Genomic DNA, 19684 nt, shown 5'->3' with positions numbered 1-19684 from the left:
AAGAGCAGTCAGGGTTTCCTGCCCTGTGGGAAATCCAAGTTCCTCCCCCCTTCCTCCAGGTCCAGGAAGGTGAGCATCCAAACAGACCAGGATCCCAAAAAGCCAGTACATGCAGACGAAACCAGACCCAGTGCCATTGTCAGTGACTTCTCAGTCAGCCCCCATGTCAGTCACATTCAGAGAATCCGGTTTGATCACATGCTAGTTCAGTCCCAGTCCAGCTGGCCTTGGTGAGCTCTCATTCGATCAGTCCCCTTGTATCAGTGGGTGAACGCACCCTTCGCGGTCATGACTTCCTTTTTCATTCTTGTCTCCCATTGTAAGAACAAAGATTTACTTTTGATACTGAAAATAAGACTGGAAAACAGATATAAATAAATCCTACCTCATTCTTGTTGTAATGTAATAGTGACCCGTGGGCAAATAAACTTTTCAATCATCTAAGCATAAAAAAATATTAAGTGGCCAACCTGAAGAATATGAAGGGCATATACCTGTTCAAATTTTTCTTAAGGGAACACAAGGATAGTTGGAGGTAACTAATATAGACGAATAGATATAGAACTCTGTACAAATCTGTCATGCAGCACCCTTACTGGGGAGACTAGCCATCTATTTTTAACCATCCCGTTGGCAGACTTCGGCAGACAGCTGTATTAGGTGGACAGGGGCTGCCTGTGCATACGGAAGAACACCGTGTTAATGCCGTTATTTTTAGTTGTGAAATCTTCCTTTTAGCCCTAATATTAGACACACACATATACACAGAAAGACAGACAGACAGACAGACACAGATACACACACATTGAGAAAGGGGGAGAGAGAGAGAGAGAGAGAGAGAGAGAGAGAGAGAGAGAGAGAGAGAGACTGTGTGCAAGGTCCTAGATTTAATCCCCGGCACCCAACACTAGAGTTTGAAGAACACGCTCTTAAAGCTTGGGTGGAAGCAGCTGCTGCTCATGCTCCGCAGCACCCAGCCCTGCGATCTACAAGTTTACACGGGCAGCAAGTCTGCCACTTTCCCAGAAAGCCTCCTTGTACTTGCCCAGGAATGCTGTTTTGTCTTTTACTCTTAACACTCCCGAGCAAGTGGAGAGTGGGTGGGTGAATGGTCAGCCTGCTTTCAGTCTGTCTTGTTTAAAAGTGCTCACCAATGGAAAGTATATTGCATATCTATCTATGTATCTAAATCTGTGTCTGTATATGTATGTATGTATGTATGTATGCGTGTGTATGTGTGTGTACGTATGTATGTATCTATCTAACCCCCCTCGGTGTGTTTCTCTCTCTCCCTCACCTATGTCTATAGTCTATTTGTGGGTAAGTCCTGCCTGAAGTCTTCCACGGCAGCTGCCATACCAGCAGTGGTTGCACCTGAGTACACACACTCTGTCTTCCCTGGTGTTACTCTTGGTGAAGAGTACTCTTCACCAAGAGTACTCTTGTTGACGCTGAGCCCAGCTTCAAGCCCGTTGCTTGTCTCATTTCTCCCTCAGTCACTTTTCCTAGAGTGAAAAGTCTACCAAATCTCTCCAGGAGGGCAGGCTCTGTTTAGACTCTGCAGTCTGTTAGTTCATCAACTTTTTGTTGCCAGCCCCTAACTCATATGGATCGGATTCCAGTAGCCAAAGCCTCCATGGCCCTGACTTCTCCTGAGTGCATGTTTGTGCCTAGGTGGGCCAGGTTGAGCCAGATGCCTTTAAATAGTGCTTTACCATTGCAGTTTTCTTGGCTCAGTCTGGGCCTCAGTGCCAGGACTGGTCCTGTCTTCATGTTTCCCTGATGACTTTATCTAAGAAAACGGAAGACTTTTACTGAGTCTAACCAAAACCCCTCCAAGTGCCCTATCTCCAGATCTGAGAAGAAAAGGGAAGCAAGCGTGTCTGCACTTTTGACACCGAAAAAGGATGCTATTACCCTCAAAGGTCGAGTTGGATAGCCTCACAACTGAGTTACAAAAGAAATTGCGGCGGTTGGGGAAGGGGGGAGAGGGTACAGCTATCTATAGTCAGTAGTAGTAGCTCATAGGCCCTGGGCCAGACTTCCAGGTAGGGTATTAGTTTTCTCTTCCATCAGTCTCAAGTTTCCTAAGCAAACTTCTTCCTCCATCTATATGAAGAGGACAGGCTGACCTTGTGAAGGGAACAGCAAATCCTCCCAAGTTCCTCACGGGCAAGGCTGTGCTGATCTTACTCGATTGATTTTGCCAAACAACATCAAAAATCCAAGAACGAAACTGGCCATGGTGGCCCATGCCTTTAATCCCAGCACCTGGGAGGCAGAGGCAGGGGGATCTCTGTGAGTTTGAAGCCAGCCTAAACTACATAGTGAGTTTTAGGACAGCCAGATCTGCAATGAGACCCTGTCTCAACAAACAGAAACAAAAACAAATCAAAGAAGATTGTCTGCTGTTTCCCCTTATTCTGGAATCCCAGAATGGTCCAAAGAATAACACTAACAAGAGTAAAATGAGGTAACCACAAGGTTAGCCGGGTAAAGCTAAAACCAGTTTGGCAGGGGACTGAGTGACCTGGATACCCTTGCTGTCCCCAGATGATAACCTGTTTGGTTTTAAAGATCTGTACTGTCAGTTTTTAAAATATAATCTGTTCAAAACTTTCTTCCCAAATCCATGTTCAGCAAATTTACCCTTAAATAATTCCAGTACTTTCTTAGAGTTCTTTTTCTGCTGCTGAAGATGAACTTTTCTATGGTGCCCCTCCCCTGCCCCCATAGAGGTCAGGGAGATACAGCTGGTTGATCTTTTAGGTAAGTTCAGTATAACAGGATTCCAGGTATCATAGGATGGCTAGTGAGGTTTTTATTTTCTTTCTTATTGTCCCGTAATTATGTATAAAGTTCAGAAGAATTCAGTTTTTTATATACTAAAGAAAGATACTGTCTAGGCCTCTTCCCTGCTTGCTAGTATTTGGGGGAAGCTCAGAGAGTCATGGGTTTTATCAAAATCAAGTCATTGGTGGTACGGGAGAATTATCTGTATTCTGTCAATCATGTATTTTAATAAAACGCTGATTGGCCAGGCAGAAAGTATAGGTGGGTCAACCAGACAGGAAGTAGAGGCGGGCTGATGAGAACAGGAATATTCTGGGAAGCAGGAAGCTTCCTCTGCCATTCCTGCCCAGACCACCGAAGAGGCAGCATGTAACCCGCCCAGCTGAGAAAGGTACTGAGCCGTGTGGCTAACGTAGATAAGGATAATGGGGTAACAAGAGTTATAAGAGCTAATAAGTAGCCTGACCTAATGGGCCAATCAGTTTATAACCTAATGTAGACTCTGTGTTATTTTCTTTGGGAATTGCCGGTTGTGGGGTACCGGGCGGAACAGAAACCCCAACAAGCCGGCCCTCATGCTACACATTGGGGAACATAATTTGCTTTGGGAGGTGTGCCGAATTGTGTGTGTGTGTGTGTGTGTGTGTGTGTGTGTGTGTGTGTGTGTGTATGTGAGTAGGAGAGGACTGTGTTGTTTTCAGATGGTTGCTGGTGCAGCTTCAGGACACATAGGTTCCCTTGGGGCTGTCAAGGCAGCATGACAATAGAATTTGAGGGAGAGAGGTGCCATGTGCCCCTTGGAGTTTGGACCAAACCTAGAAACCAGTGCCTATTTGGGAACTAGAAATTTCTGAAGAAAATTTAACCCAGGGTATCAACCAGATGAGGTCCCTCTGACCTCTGTGGAGCAGTCTAGAAAATGACCAGTCTCCAGTTCAGCAGCAGCAAGGGGGATTTGAAGAGAGAAGTCTCTGGAAGCAAAATGGTTACCAAGAAAAGGGTTGGAATCACTGAAGCACAGATTTGGTGAAAACGTGTTTAGGAAGGAGGATTTGAAGACAACGCAGCTACCCATGTTCAACATCTACTTCAAGACATTTTTTCTCATTTCTTCATTCCCTACTCTCTTCCACGCTATTCTTTTTGTTTGTTTGTTTTGCATTGCACTCTATCTTGCAGTGAATTTACTTTCTAATTACTTTCTATTGTTATTGAGCTCGAACCTTGACTGGATGGTCATCTACAGCAGGAATTTTTTTTTTTGGTCATTCTCCCACAGTGATGAATGACAGCCTTACAACAATCTCATCAAATGATATATCATTTGATATATATATATATCAAATATATTCAACAGCCATTTAGAGTCCACGGTGATTATAGTCCCATATATGCACAATGGTTTTAGTGCATTTTTAAAAAGATTTACTTATGTAAGTATATGGGTGCTTTAATCTGCACGCACATCTGCACACCAGAAAACGGCATTATAATTCATGAAGCTACAGTTACAGATGGTTGTAAGCCGCCATGTGGGTGCTATTGAACCCAGGTCCTTTCCTCTGCAAGAGCGGCCAGTGCACTTAACCCCTGAGCCACCTCTCTGACCTTTTAAATGCATTTTTAATCAGCTACATACTCCAAAGGAAATTGTGCCTACCATTGGAGAAGAAGAAAAGAATCTTCTCCAATGGCCCGAAGATTCAATTAAGTTAACCAGCACACGACAAACCAAAGCATCTAATACATTACAATTACTATAGAGAAATCCTGAGTTTGTCAGAATCTGATAAACATGATATTTGGGGACTGGTACTGGCAATCAGTTGATAGAATGCTTTCCTGGAAGGTAAAAAGTCCTGAGTTTACTCTCCTGATACTGCATGAACTGTGTGTGGGGGCACATGCCTATAACCGCAGTATGTAGAAGGTGGAAGCCGGAGGCCCCTGAGCTGCACAGTGAGTTCGAGGCCGGCCTGGGTTAAAAATGGCATGGAAATAAATAATTAAATAAATAAACAAAACTCCAAATATTTTCAGCCTTAATTTTACCACAATTTTAATATAGTTATTACAGTTATAATCAACCTGATGAAATGGGAAGGTTTTGGGAACTGGTCCCACAGGAAGCTGAGGGGACATTTCATCAAATACTGTTTCTCTCTAATCTGATCAGTTGTCAGGCTCCGGGGTTCTGTATCTAAAATGATTCTAATAATCTGGTCACCTCAAATTTCTCATTTATAGAACTTGGGTGGCAGGCTCCTTTACACGCTCCCGCCTCCCTTCATTTCCTTCACCTGCTAATGCAGTAAAGATAACCGCAGGGCACCACAGGCGGGGCACCGTGTGGTCACATTCAGGAATGAAAACAGGTGACTTTCCCTTCACTGACCTAGAGCAAGCTCAACTTTAAATTCGTCTCTTCTCTCCCTGCAGCTTCGATCTGCCCGCCATTTGTACGTACAGGTCTTTAGCCTGTTGTTGGTCGCTCACAAAGGGCGTTGTTCTGCCTTTACTGAACAATACAGAGCACATAACATGAGAAAGGCATGAAGCTTCCTTGCAGACGTCTTTGACAGAGTTTTGCAAGAGAAGAGGTCACCTTACTGACGAAACCAACCCAGAAGCTCTCAGCACTGCAAGCACACACTGTCAAGCTGCATCCATGTTGTTCGCAAAATTTATGGTGGATATTTGTTGTAAGGTTGCTTTCAACTTATTTGCTGTTTTTAGCAAGTGATTACCACAGTGCATATATATGCATCTCCACACATACATGCATAATTTTGGATCAGGGACATGGAAGAATATATAACTTAAGACTAAAGCTGTAAAAGGCTAGAGAGATACCTAGGCAGTTAAAAGTGCTTTTTTTTTTTTTTTTTTCTGAAGAGACCTAGGTTCAATTTCCAGCACCCACATGACAGCAACCATCTGTAACTCCAGTTCCGTGGGACCTGGCACTCTCTGTGGGTCTACATGGGCCCCAGACACATGCTGTACACACACACACAAAATATTCATGCATGTGACATAAAAACAAAAATTTAAAAATATATTAAAGCTATCATTTAACTTAGACTGTAAAAGTTGATTGCATGCACAATCCAAGGTGGGTATTTTGTTCTCTCAAAGGCAGGTTAAACTTAAATAGGCCAAGTACAGCAGGTTCAAGTATGCAGTCTTGAATGATCTCAAGGCATCTTATTAACTTTGGTGGCAAGATCTGGAAAACACCTTCTTATTTTTAATGCAAGAGATACTTTCACAAAAATATATCACTACAGTTTCCCTTGTTTCTGTTCATGCCATTATAACAAAATGCCATGTACCTTGTAGTTCCGAGGCCTGGCAAGTCCACGATCAACGTTCCTGGAGATTCGATGTCTAATGAGGGTATTTTAGACGATGCCTTTCTCACTGAGTCTTCACATGGTGGAAGGCAGCAAGTTTCTGAAGCTTCTTGTATAAGGGCACTAATATAGGACCACCTCTGAACGACGTGGGCTTTCCACCACGCCTGTGAGACAGGCAAGACTTACCGCCTGGGGCTGTTAGTACAGTAGCATTCAAGTCTTAAGTCCCTGTTTCAGGGGGCTCATTGCTCCTCTCCAGGACCTCTACTGTCGCTCTAGGAGTAGTGAAGGATACAGCCCTTGTTCTTTGTAGGTAACATACCAGGAACAGTGCTTTGGGAGTGGAGGAGGAGAAACACCTCCTTCCCCATTCAAGGATCAGAAAGAGGAAACGCTGAGTCGCCATAAAAGGAAACAAAGTTGTTCTCACTTAGAGGAAGGCGCTGGAAATGCCAGAAATTTCCTGGTATCTGCTGCCACCATGTGGCCATTTATACTTATTGACTTCAAATTCGGGGTTTCGTTATAAGGCTGGTCTTGTGCCCAAAGAAAGTCTAGAACAAGTACAAAGAATCGAAAGCTCGTTTTTAGCGCCCGTCGGCCTCAGTTTGTCTCCTCAATCCCCCTAGGTTCCTCGTGGTTTCGGGCTCACAAGTTTCCTCCCCACGGAGCAAGTCCTGAAGCAGGACTAAACCCATGCTTTGAGTATTTGAAGAACCAGCTTGAGGCACAGAAACCCCCCAGATAGCCCCCAATAACCCTGACCTCTAATGTTCATAGCTTATGCAATCCCCTTTTCTCTTTACTTAGAATGTAGATGGCACCTATGACCTGTTTGCCATCAGTAGAATTGGGCAGAGAGGATGGGTTGTCATTTCTATAATTGTATTATGTGGTATATGTGGTCTTTCTTTCTTTCTTTCTTTCTTTCTTTCTTTCTTTCTTTCTTTCTTTCTTTCTTTCTTTCTTTCTTTCTTTCATCCTTTCTTTCTTTCGTCCTTTCTTCCTTCCTTCCTTCCTTCCTTCCTTCCTTCCTTCCTTCCTTCCTTCCTTCCTTCCTTCCTTCCTTTTTTCTCCCCCAACTTTTTGGTTTTTCGAGACAGGGTTTCTCTGTAACTTTGGAGCCTGTCCTGGAACTAACTCATGTACACCAGGCTGGCCTCAAACTCACAGAAATCCGTCTGCCTCTGCCTCCCGAGTGCTGGGATTAAAGGTGTGTGCCACCACCGCCCGACTCTCAGCCTGCTTTCTTATACACTGCAGGATCTTTGCCCACGAGTGATACTGCCCACAGGGATCTGGGTCCTCCCACATCAGTTATTAATCAAGAAAATGCCCTATAGATATGTGTTCAGGACAGTCTGGTGGAGGCAGTTTCTCAGCTGAGGTTCCCTCTTCCCAAATGATCCCAGTTTGTGTCAAGTTGACCAAAAACTAACCAGCACGGGATGTTTTTGAAAATAAATATGATCAACAAATCGCTGTTTGGTCTAGAGCTGTTCCTGGTTTCCCATTCTGGTACTGAATCAGCTTGCTGGGCTGGCTCCTTTAGGACAAGTCCTCTGTCAGGAAGTCCCCTGCTCCTTCTAAAGTCCTGAGGGGTCTGCATACGTGATTTACCAGCTAAGTTTAGACAAGCTGAAGTCTAGTCCACAGGTTGGCTAGACTTAACTTCAGACCTCCTCAGATTTTTGTTAGCAGCTTGCCAGATGTGCTATATCGTTGCAGCTGTCACTACCATGACTGACAGATGTGCTCTATCATTGCAGCTGTCACTACCATGACCGACAGATGTGCTCTATCATTGCAGCTGTCACTACCATGACTGACAGATGTGCTCTGTCATTGCAGCTGTCACTACCATGACCGACAGATGTGCTCTGTCATTGCAGCTGTCACTACCATGGCCGACAGATGTGCTCTGTCATTGCAACTGTGACTACCATGGCCGACAGATGTGCTCTATCATTGCAGCTGTCACTACCATGACCGACAGATGTGCTCTATCATTGCAGCTGTCACTACCATGGCCGACAGATGTGCTCTGTCATTGCAACTGTGACTACCATGGCTGACAGATGTGCTCTATCATTGCAGTTGTCACTACCATGGCCGACAGATGTGCTCTGTCATTGCAACTGTGACTACCATGGCTGACAGATGTGCTGTATCATTGTAGCTGTCACTACCATGACCGACAGATGTGCTGTATCATTGCAGCTGTCACTACCATGGCTGACAGATGTGCTCTGTCATTGCAGCTGTCACTACCATGACCGACAGATGTGCTCTATCATTGCAGCTGTCACTACCATGACCGACAGATGTGCTCTATCATTGCAGCTGTCACTACCATGACTGACAGATGTGCTCTGTCATTGCAGCTGTCACTACCATGACTGACAGATGTGCTCTGTCATTGCAGCTGTCACTACCATGACCGACAGATGTGCTATATCACTGCAGCTGTCACTACCGTGACCGACAGATGTGCTCTGTCATTGCAGCTGTCACTACCATGACCGACAGATGTGCTATATCATTGCAGCTGTCATCATGACTGACAGTGGACTGCATTCTTCATTTTCAAAAGATGCTTCAGGCTTGGGAAGGGATTAGTGGTAGAGTGTTTGTACAGTATATGAAAGGCCCCGAGTTCACGCTCCAGCACCACAAAGGAAAAAATAAATAAATTAAAAGGTGCTCTGTTCTGATGGAACACTTGGGTGACAACATCCAAGTGGTGCCCAAAGGCAAAGCTGGGGAGAGGAGTGTCATAGACAGTCTGCTGAAGCTCAGAAGCAACCAGGAGCTTGAAAAACAAAACTGTTACCAAACTTAGTACATGCCATTGGAGAGTCAGTCGGTTATTTCAATAGTTTGCTTCTGACATATCGTCCTAATAAATGTAAGGAAATTAACCTAGAATGATTAGTTAATTATGAATTAGCTTCTAGTCAAAAACCTTTGCTGGGGCTGGCAGATGATTCTGTGGGTAAAGGAAATGAGCTCCATGCCTAAAGCCTGAGGCCCACACAGTGAGAGGAAGCAATTCCAGCACCTTGCCCTCTGACCTTCACATGTGCCCCTGAGACATGTATGTTCACAGATGTATACATACTAAATAAATGTTAAAATTTTTGCTTTTGTTCTAAGATCTTTTGATTGATTCTAGAGTTTATAAGGGGTCGTCACCAAGCTCTTCAGTTTTTTTTTTAAGATTTATTTATTTAGTTATGGATACAACATTCTGCCTGCATATATGCTTGCATGCCAGAAGAGGACGCCATATCTCATTACAGATGGTTGTGAGTTCAGTATGTGGTTGCTGGGAATTGAACTCAGGACCTCTGGAAGAGCAGCCAGTGCTCTTAGCCATTGAGCCATCTCTCCAGCCCCAGTTCTTCAGTTTTTAGAACTTAATTTTACTCTTTTTTTTTAAGTGTAGTCTCATAGTCTCACTTGTCTGAGGCTGGTCTTGAACTGTGTATCTGATCCTCTTGCCTCTGGGGTCAGATTTATGCTGTGCCAGTAACTGGACCCAGGGTTTTATGCATATGAGGCAAGCCCTCTACCAGCTGAGCAAATCCTAGCCTTAATTTCTTCCTTTTTCTGAAAATCAGAGCTGCATTGACTTGGTTCTGGTCCTGAAGCTAAGCTGTGTGTCAACCTGATACGTAACTGCAGTCTGTTTTTTTGTTTTTTTGTTTTTTTTTTTGGTGGGGGGTAATAGTTGAAATAAACTTAGCTATAAAGCACACTTGGATTCAATCAGAGAGGTGGTCCTTAATGGAGGCAGATTGTTGTGTGAAGTCCCCTGCAGACTGGTCACTCTATAGAAGCAGCCCTTCCTGGGTAACTGGTTGTCCAAGTCCAGTGTGTTCCAATGTCCTGCCTAAAGTGAGACTGTGTCTGGACACAGGCCTGCCACATCCCAATACTTCAGTCTTCACTCCTTGTTCCTCTCGATATAAAGCCGCCTCCCTCTATCGTCCAGAGAGGTATAGAAGATGTAGTTGGTAGGTATTACAGGAATTTAGGCGAGGTGTCTTGGTTCAAAAGCAAAACAAAACAAGCAAACAAACTAAAACAATTGAAGATCTGGGAGATCATTTCCATCCTAGATATAGAGTTTCCCAAACTCTCATGGCAGATGCTTACTATATCTGTGGGACATAAAGGAAAGACAACTGAACTAAAGCCCAGATGTGCCAATTGGATCAACAAGGACAGAATATTCATAGTAACACATATATATGCCCAGGGCATGTTGGATATTTAGCCCAAACCCAGATCCTCATGATACTGAGCATCCCAAACAACCCTGATGTCTTTCAGTTTACAGCAAAGTGGGGCTACACAAGGTGGAACTCAGGTAGCGCTTTAGAGCCCGAAGACCCATGTGTTAAGCCAAAATTGTGGGAATGAGGGGACAAAATTGGAGCCACCAGAAGACCCAAGGTATACAAGTTTAAGGGGAAGACTTGATGGGTCTGAAACTGGAGAAGGGAAGAGGTGAGCATCTGCTCAGCTGGAAAAGGCGAAGAGACTCTGTAGCCCAAGGAGAATGCTCACTTCTAGAAACACGGAAAGATCTACACCACAGACTCAACTTCCGGGTTTCCATGAAATCACATTTGATTATGTCTTTAGAATTTGGCCCGGGGGAGGCTCCCGAATGACATTTATAAGCAGTAATTGTGCATCAGGCACTGTTCAGAGAGCACAGCAGAGAGTATGATGATAAACTAGGAAGAAGTTGTAACCCATTCTTCTTGGGACAGATCTAGGATCTTGGCTCTCTCCTCACCTGAGGTCCTGCTGTCGGTTCTAGGATCCCAACACTGATGGGGAACTCTAGGCTGGCGCTGCCAATGAGAACATCCTCTATGTGCCTGGTTGTGTCCAGGACTTGACTGCAGCTTGGGGGTTCTGTTAAGGGCTCACCCACGTACCTGTTGTTTGCATATTTCAGTCTGTCCTAGTGGTACACCTAAAATTCTCTGCCTATCGTGTGCTTTCAGGATGCTTCCCCCACTGTTCTTGTGAAAAAAAAGTCATTGATTGACTTATGGGTATTTGGGAGCTAGCAGGAGGCAGGGCTGTTTTTCTTCTTGTTCTTTTTTTTTTTTTTTTAAAAAAAACAGTTATCTGCTCAAGGTAAGGCTGGTTTAATGATAAACTTTGTTCTTTCACAATATGACCTGTTAGACTTTCCATGGCCTCATTCTTAAGTTGCAACAGGCTCCTTAATCCTTCCAGAGTCACAGGACACTTATAAAACAAAGAAGGAAATCAAGAGAAAATGAAACAATGGTTCCTGAGGAAATAGATAATTCACAGAGCAGAAAAATATAAAACCTCCTTAAACTCACAAAAATTAAAGAAACTAAGCCAGTGGTGGTGGCACAACCTTTAATCCCAGCACTCAGGAGGCAGAGACAGGCAGATCTCTGTGAGTTTGAAGCCAGCCTGGTCTACAAGAGCTAGTTCGAGGACAGGCTCCAAAGCTACAGAAGAACCCTGTCTTGAAAACCCAAAATAAAGAAAGAACTGATTGAATTCATAAACAAAGATATTAAGGAGCAGACTATGATGGAAGTCACATTTTATAGATGGAAGTCTATAAAATGAGGACAGGCAACTAAAATCTTCAGAAATAACTGTTCAAAAAACACATCCTAAATTGATCTGATATATAGCATAAAATCATCAGACAAAAAAACCTAAATAGATTCTAAGCTATTTATAGAAACAGCTGTCTGTTGTCTGGGTAATTGGGTTAAGTGTGCATTTCTTCATTTACAAAAATGTCCAGTGAGATCATAGAAGAAAATAGTTAGAGAGTATAGCAAGAACCTTTAAAATATGTTCAAAGGTTATATATACACATACATATATACATAGATACCTTATTATATATATAATCTATAATATATATATATTATCAAAAAAAAGCACAGTATTAAGAGAAGTGGAGCTGAGTGGTGGTGGCGCACACCTTAATCCCAGCACTTGGGAGGCAGAAGCAGGTGGATCTCTGTGAGTTCAAGAACAACCTAGTCTACAGAGTTAGTTCCAAGATAGCCAGAACTACACAGAGAAACCTTGTCTTGAGAAACAAACAAACAAACTAGAGAGATGAAAGTCATCATCAGAAGAACCAAAGAAGCCAGGAATGTTGGTGCACCCTTTTAATCATAGCACTCTGGAGGTAGAAGCAGGCCATTCTCTTTGAGTTCAAGGCCAGCCTGGTCCATATGTGGAGTTCCAGGACTGCCAGAGCTACACAGGGCAGTAGCTGGATTGTATGTATAAGATGCAAACTTCAGGGGCTGGAGAGGTGGCTCTGGGTTTAAGGGTGCCTACTGTAGGCAGGAGGTGCATAGGCAGGAAGTATGTCAGATGTATGTTTGTCCCTTATTGCATAAAAGTGGGAGTGATGTAGCTTGTGAGTTTTGCCTTTACAAGCACCTAACTAGTGAAATCATAGCATTTCTTTGGGAATCCTGGGTAGGGACCTGGCTAGTGTCCATCATTCTGGCCAGTACTCAATAAAGTTTGGTTCAAATTTGGCCCAAAAGTTGTGGTGGTGGTCTTATTCTCGACTGGTTGGATTAACAGTTGGAGAACAACTGTGCCAAAGATTTTTGGAATGTATCCTTTAGAATAGAATGAAAGTATATCTGACTGAGAAGAGTGTCTTTGGCTGGTTTTGGTAGTGCATCCTTTTAATCTGGCACTCAGGAGGCTGGTGGAGATAGATCTGCTTCACACCGAGTTCCAGGTCAGCCAGAACCACAAAATGAGACCCCATTGCCTCGGACCACAGAATTGTGTAACAGGAGCCCTGCGAGTACTTCAGAGGTCAACCCCTCAGAGATGCGAATCTCGTGGAGAACACAGGGCATTTATCAAGGCGATAAGGAATATTGTCACCAGAGATGCACATCTCATCAACTTATCTGCAATATGATAAGAAAGAGCTCCCTCTCCTGTCCCCGTGGCAGATTCCTCGCTCTTTCCCTTCACACCACAGCTTGGAGATTCCTTCCGCAGCACTACAGTGTGGTAATTGTTTGCTGGGCACAGTTTCCCCAATGCATTGGTATATTGGGTGACTTTTCCCAGCAATGCATGATTCTGGCAAGAAAGTAACCACAGTCAATACCCTTCCTCTCTCAGCCAGGTCTTTGTATAGCCTTAGATGTCTGCGCTCCTACAATTATCTTCCTCAGCAGACAGTTGGTCAGTGTTGGTGTCTAGGCAAAACAGACCTCTATTGAGACATTCACAGATGCCCAAGGACAGGAATTACAGCCGGCCCGTCTGAAGCTGTTGAGCCACAGCTCTCAGAGAGATAGAGAGCAAGAGCAAGATAGGATTCACTCTGCCAGCAGGGAGGAAAGCGCCCTCCCAAGCTAATCTCACATTAGCCTTAAAGCATGCCCATCCTTTGCTTGCCAGTCTGCCAACTAATGACCTGCGTCTCAAAGATTATCTCACTGCAGCCCCTGCCGTCTGGTCACAGACTTTCTTCTGTAACCTTGGACCTTATGTTGCCATGGCAATGGCTCTGCCTTTATTGCTCAGCCTTAGCCTAGGTATGTGCTTCTGACCAATGAGAGCTATTCTTGTAACTCCTTCTTTTGCTTCAAGCCTCCAGAGGAAGAGAGATTTTGGAGAAAACTAGAAGAAGAAGCTGGAAGAAGAAGTATGGAGGAGTTGGAAGCAGGACAGGATTATTAGAGTAGAAAGAGAACAGTGAAGAGCACATGAATAAGAAGAACATGTGTGCGAGAAGATTCGTTTTCTTGAGTCCTCAGACTCTAGTTCACGCACTTATTGGAGCGTCATCTTCTGAACCCCAAGCGACGACTTTTAAGACTGAACCTTGTAAGCTTTAATGCCCTGTATTTTTAAAAAATGGATCTTTGGGTTGTTTGTGGTAGTACACACGTAAAGTTCTACCATTTGAGAGATAGAGGTAAGAGGATCACAGCAAGTTCAAGGCTAGCCTGGTCTACGTATCAAGTTATTGGCAAGCCAGGGCTCCTGGTGAGACTGCTTCAAAATAAATAAGAGAAAACAAAACAAAACAAAACAAAACAAAACAAAACAAAACAAAACAAAAAACCAGCAGTACCTAACAGGATTGCCATCTAAGCATTCCTTCTTAAGGAGAAAGTGCTGGCTGTCAAGAACAATGTCCGTATGCCCAGATAACCTAATCTGGCAGACAAGAAATACCCAACCTTTTTGTAGTGAAGCCTACCGTCTATCACATCTCATACTTCATGAAGGGATAGTTTTTCTGGAGACATTTCTACTGGTACCTTCCCAAGGAGGGCATCCAGGATCTCAGAGATTATGTCCACCTCCCTCCTGAGACCACACACCTGTTACCCTGCACATCAGCCGTCCTGAGACTGTAGGCCCTAGTACAAAGGTCGAGAGGGTGAGCAACCTGCAAGGTTTAAAAGAGGGGAGATGGACGAACACCCACAGAAGGAGCGCTGTGCCCCTGGGTGCTGACAGAGAAGCTGAGGCTGCGGCTGACTCAGCCGTGGAATTCTAGTTCAGAGGCACTTGTGGTCCTAGCCGTGGTCGGCCCCCACAGTGAAGATGGAGAAGATTGTTTTATGTTGAATAAGCTTAAAAGAAAAGCAAGAAAATGTAAACACCATAACAAGGTGTTGAGCAAAACACTGTTTCTGAGTTTCTGAGAATCCATCACATCTTCCTGTTGACCAGGATGGTGGTTTGAATGATCTGCCACCCACAGTATCTAGGCATTTGTGTATTTATCTCCAGTTGGTGGCCCTGCTTGAGCAGGGTTAGGATGTGTGGTCTCGCTGGCAGAAGTGTGTCACTGAAGGTAGGCTTTGAGGTCTTAAAGCCTTGGACTATTCCCAAGGGCCCCTCTCTGCTTCATGCTTGCAATTGAAGATGTGAGCTGTTCCCATCTGCTGCTGCCCCCTGCCTGAGTGCTTCCATACCTCCCTTGTGTGGTTTTAACATTTTATCCCTCTCAAATTGAAGCCCAAATAAACACTTTCTACCATGAGCTGTCTTTGCCATGGTATTTAACAACAGCAAAAAAAAAAAAAGTAACTAAGAAATGCAGGATTAAGAGAGATAGCTTTGGTTAATGTTGCTTTCTTTGCTCTTAGATAGGTAAAGTTGTCAGTAAGTCAGATACAAAATTTATTCAGTGATCTCTTCTAGGGTGTCATCGTCAAGATATTTTATCTTTTAAATTATGATGATTTTAATAATAATCCTAAACCAGGTGGTGGTGGCACTCACCTTTAATCCCAGGACTCTGGAGGCAGAGGTGGATGGATCTCTGTGAGTTTGAGGCCAGCCTGGTCTACAGAACAAGTTCCAGTACAGGCTTCAAAGTTACACAAAGAAACCTTGTTTCAAAAAAAAAAAATCATAAAGGCCCCCAAATCTCTGGGCAATACTATAAAACACAGTAAAGGTGACCAAGAGTGTTAATTGCACAAGTTCTGGGCAAGCAGTGTCTCCTTCAGTGAGAACAAAGGTCTCCAAAAGTTTCCACATAGTTATACATTGTGGCCTCCTTGTCTTTACTGAAGGGTGACATTGAAGCAGCAAAGTAAAGGAACTGGCATGAATTCAGATTACAGGATGCACATAGGAAGGACCCAGAAATATGTCGTTCCTTCTTGCCCATATCTGGACCAACATCTCATTGGTCCGGAGATGACAGGCAGCCGGTCACCCAGTTACTGTGCATCTTTCCAAACCCTAGATAACTGGTGTGGCCAGTCATCAGCTCTACTATTGCCTGATGGGAGGTAAAAGACTGGAACAAAGGGTGAGTGACGAAAGGATCGGAACAGGGAACTAGAGAACAAAACCTGTTGGTTTTTGGCATGGTAGAAGTCAAAGTAGATTTGCCAAGATATCATAAAACGAGACCAGTAGGCGTCCAAGATAAAACCGGGGGGCAGAGCGGCAGAGCGAAGAAGGATCAAGCTGGAATTGTCAGGCTAAGGAACCCTTCTACCTCCTTATTCTGTGAGTCACGTGTGCTGATGCGGCCACTGTGTCAGAGTCTCGTGTTGCTTTTGTGATTCCTACTGGGAGTGTTCCGTACCTGTCTTACTGGCCCGTCAACAACCAGGACGTCACTCACCCATCTTTCTGCTTTCTCTTATCCTCTGTGACGCGCTCTTCATCATGCTTCCAAACTTGGGGTGAAGGAGGTGGTGGTGTAAAATACAAGGCTTGTATGAGTCATCACAGTGCTTCTGCATCTGTCTGGTTGTTTGTCTATCTACGTATCCATCAATGTATGTATTTGTATATATGTTTGGTAAGGGATATTTTGTTTTATCATTCATTTTAACAAATAAGTATTTATTCATTAAATAATACTTATAATTTAAATAAGTATTTATTTTTATTTTTCTTGCTGCTGATTAAGAGCAAGACATAGGGTTTCTTTAGTACATATCTTTTCATTTGCACATTTATGAAATATTTGTTACAACAAATATTTAAAAGTTTACTGTACACTGACTTTGCTGTCAATATAAAAAAAGAAGGCAAAATAAAAGTTTTAGGGAATAGCAGGCAGGCATATAAAACAAAGAGCAAACGATATTTTAAATTACTTAGTTATTTTTCATGTGCTCCACAGCACACAGATAGAGATCTGAGGACAGCTTTCAGGAGTTGGCCTCTCCTTCTGCAATGTGGGTCTCCAGAGTCAAATTTAGGTTGTGAGGCCTAGCAGCAAATGTCCTTGCTCTCTGAGTCGTCTCACAGGGCCAAGGAGAGGTCTTCCCTTCAAGACCTCTGAAGGGAAATCTGACTCATGGGTTTGGCAGTTTTCAGTGTGGGAGTCGGGAATGGAGAGGTCATTCCAAGAAGGGGGAGCAGTGCGGACATAGGTATGCATTCTTGGTGAGCTTATACATTTCAATTTCAAGCAGTTTAGTTTGCCTAAAGATAGACAGAAGAGGGAGGGAGAACAACTAAATAAATGACCGTGGAGAAAAGACAGGTCTAAAAACGAGCATTGAACGACTACAGGGAGGCCCATCGGTTTGAAACCCACTAGATGTACATTTAAATAGCGGCAAAGGAAGGGCATCCAAGCACCTGACCCTGGTGAACCCTAGTTTTAGCTAACTTATTTATGTGGTGTGAAGCTGTGCGCGCTCCTCGATTTCTATGTGGATTATGTATATGAGGGATGGAGTGTGGGGTTTAGGTTAGACGGAGTCAAGTCCAGGTGACTTGAGTTACAGTACCTTTGTACCTTCCTTGACTGGGCCGGGCTTTTACACCCCACCCTGCCCCAGTAAGGATGATGATCTCTGGCAGAAGATTCGTTATTTTTCTTGAAGAGATTATAAAATTTGATAGATGAAATGAAAAATGGAAAATAAATAAGAAAGAATATATTATAAAATTTGATGGATGAAATGGAAAAGGAAGAATAAAGTGTCATAATGACTTCAGTGGGAGCGGGAGAAGAAAACCAAGTAATGAATAGATGGAGAGACAAAGAAAGCATGAACCCATGAGCCTGGCTGATGAGTCGTTTTCATATGAAAGTCAGCGGAGGTGAATCAGCTGTACCTCAAAGCCAGACACGGGAAAGGGGCAGTGGATAGGAGCAAATGATTCATGTGAGTCTTGATTACGCAAATCAAGAGTACAAGGATATGTGTAGCTTTGCTGCTAAAGCAACACGTGGACACTTTGATGGGTTTTAGTCTCTAAGACAGCAGGTATGAAACCCTATGAATGTCCTGCAGTGTCTGGAAGTGTTGCAGGCATCATTAAAAAAAAAAAAAGACAATGATCTTAATTCTAGCTAATGCTGAGGCACACTCATGTAGCCCAGACTACGGTGTGGTGCAAATTCTAATTGGTCTTAATAATAAAAACCCGGAGTCATATATGAGGGTGTGAAAGCTGAAAGAGCAGAGAGGCAGAGCAGCCAGACACTAGAGTTCTTCCCTCTATGAACTCCTCAGACTGAAAGATGAACTCCTGTCTCCTCCCACCTTATATTCCTTTCTCCGCCCAGCCTTATCACTTCCTATCTCCATATCCCCAGTGCTGGGATTAAAGGTATGTTCCTCCCAAGTGCTGGGATCAAAGATGTGTGCCACCATTGCCTGGTCTCTATGGTTAACTAGTGGCTAGCTCCACCCTCTGATCTTCAGACAAGCTTTATTTGTTAGAGCACAAAACAAACCATCACTACACTATGGCATTTCGTTTAGGCTAGTATTCAGTTAGTGCCTCAAATGAGCAAATTGGATTGCTCTCTCTCTCTCTCTCTCTCTCTCTCTCTCTCTCTCTCTCTCTCTCTCTCTCTCCCCTTTTCTCATACTTTTCTACTCTACTATTTGCATGATTCTACACTGAAAGCTAATTCCATTTGGCGACTCTGCAAGATTGAACTTGAGAGCATTGATCTTGACATTGATTTTCTTCCAGTCTTCCCTGCCGTGGATAGAGGACGTGAAATGACAACCTATCTTTCAGTGGGAGCTCCAGGATTCAAAGGTTCACGGAGCGAAGCTGAGGCTTGGTACCATGTGGTATCATCAGAGTTCCAGAAAGGGGCCCAGGAGAGGCTATGGGTGAAGGTGCAGCCCAGGTCTAGTTGAGACACCAGCATATTGGAGATGCCAGGACTGAAGGATGACCACAAAGACACTGTGGAGCAGAGCTGGTCTGAGCATAGGAGCCACACTAACGATGGCTTGTAAGGTCCAACCTTAAGCGTCGTCTCGGGGTTCAAAAGAGAAGCTACAATAAGCAGAGGAATTAAAACCCGAGAGCTACAGAAAAAGAATCTACTCACAACGCGTTCTTTCTATCTATGTCTATTGTTGTACTAAAAGTTCTCGAGGGGACCGGTAGATATACATTTACAACAGTGATTCTTTTGGCAATGTAATGTGAGGCTGGAGTTTCTCAGAGTCACCAAGGCAGATAAGATTTACACGCAGAGCAATAACTGTCAGTTATCAATTATGGCACCAGCTAGTAGCGTGGTAGTGAAGGCTCCTCAATGAGGTCAATTAGGGATTAAATCAATAAGGGAGCCTAAAAGGGAGACATCGTGTGTGTATCTACATTCTTTTTTTTTTTATTCAAGTATCCGAAAACACTCTTTCCACTTCCTCCTCTCCTCCCAATACCCTCCCGCTCCCCCCACTCCCTCTCCTCCTCCCTCACCATTCCCAAGAGCAGTCAGGGTTTCCCGTCCTGTGGGGAATCCAAGTTCCTCCCCCCTCCCTCCGGGTCCAGGAAGGTGAGCATCCAAACAGACCAGGATCCCAAAAAGCCAGTCCATGCAGACGAAACAAGACCCAGTGCCATTGTCAACGGCTTCTTAGTCTTCATTTGGACCTCGGGGGCTCAGTCAGCCCCCATGTCAGCCACATTCAGAGACTCCGGTTTGATCACGTGCTCGTTCAGTCCCAGTCCAGCTGGCCTTGGTGAGCTCTCATTAGATCAGTCCCCTTGTA

The 19684-nt window shown here is 44.0% G+C and overlaps 1 protein-coding gene and 1 pseudogene across 1 annotated transcript in view; one reads left to right on the top strand and one right to left on the bottom strand.

Annotated features, from left to right (window-relative positions):
* Agl (amylo-alpha-1,6-glucosidase and 4-alpha-glucanotransferase) overlaps positions 1–6526 on the bottom strand; it is an 84126-nt gene extending 77600 nt beyond the window's left edge. The window contains exon 1 of the mRNA XM_087897617.1: positions 6129–6526. The gene's annotated coding sequence lies outside the window, so the exon portion shown is untranslated. The remainder of the gene's footprint in view (positions 1–6128) is intronic.
* The window catches only part of LOC148119370 (uncharacterized), a 33915-nt pseudogene extending 19140 nt beyond the window's left edge, over positions 1–14775 (top strand).
* Positions 14776–19684: the final 4909 nt, after the last annotated feature.

Source organism: Myodes glareolus, chromosome 17, assembly GCF_982192425.1.
Source record: "Myodes glareolus chromosome 17, mMyoGla1.1, whole genome shotgun sequence".
NCBI lineage: Eukaryota > Metazoa > Chordata > Mammalia > Rodentia > Cricetidae > Myodes > Myodes glareolus.
This window is presented reverse-complemented; position numbering and strand designations above follow the sequence as displayed.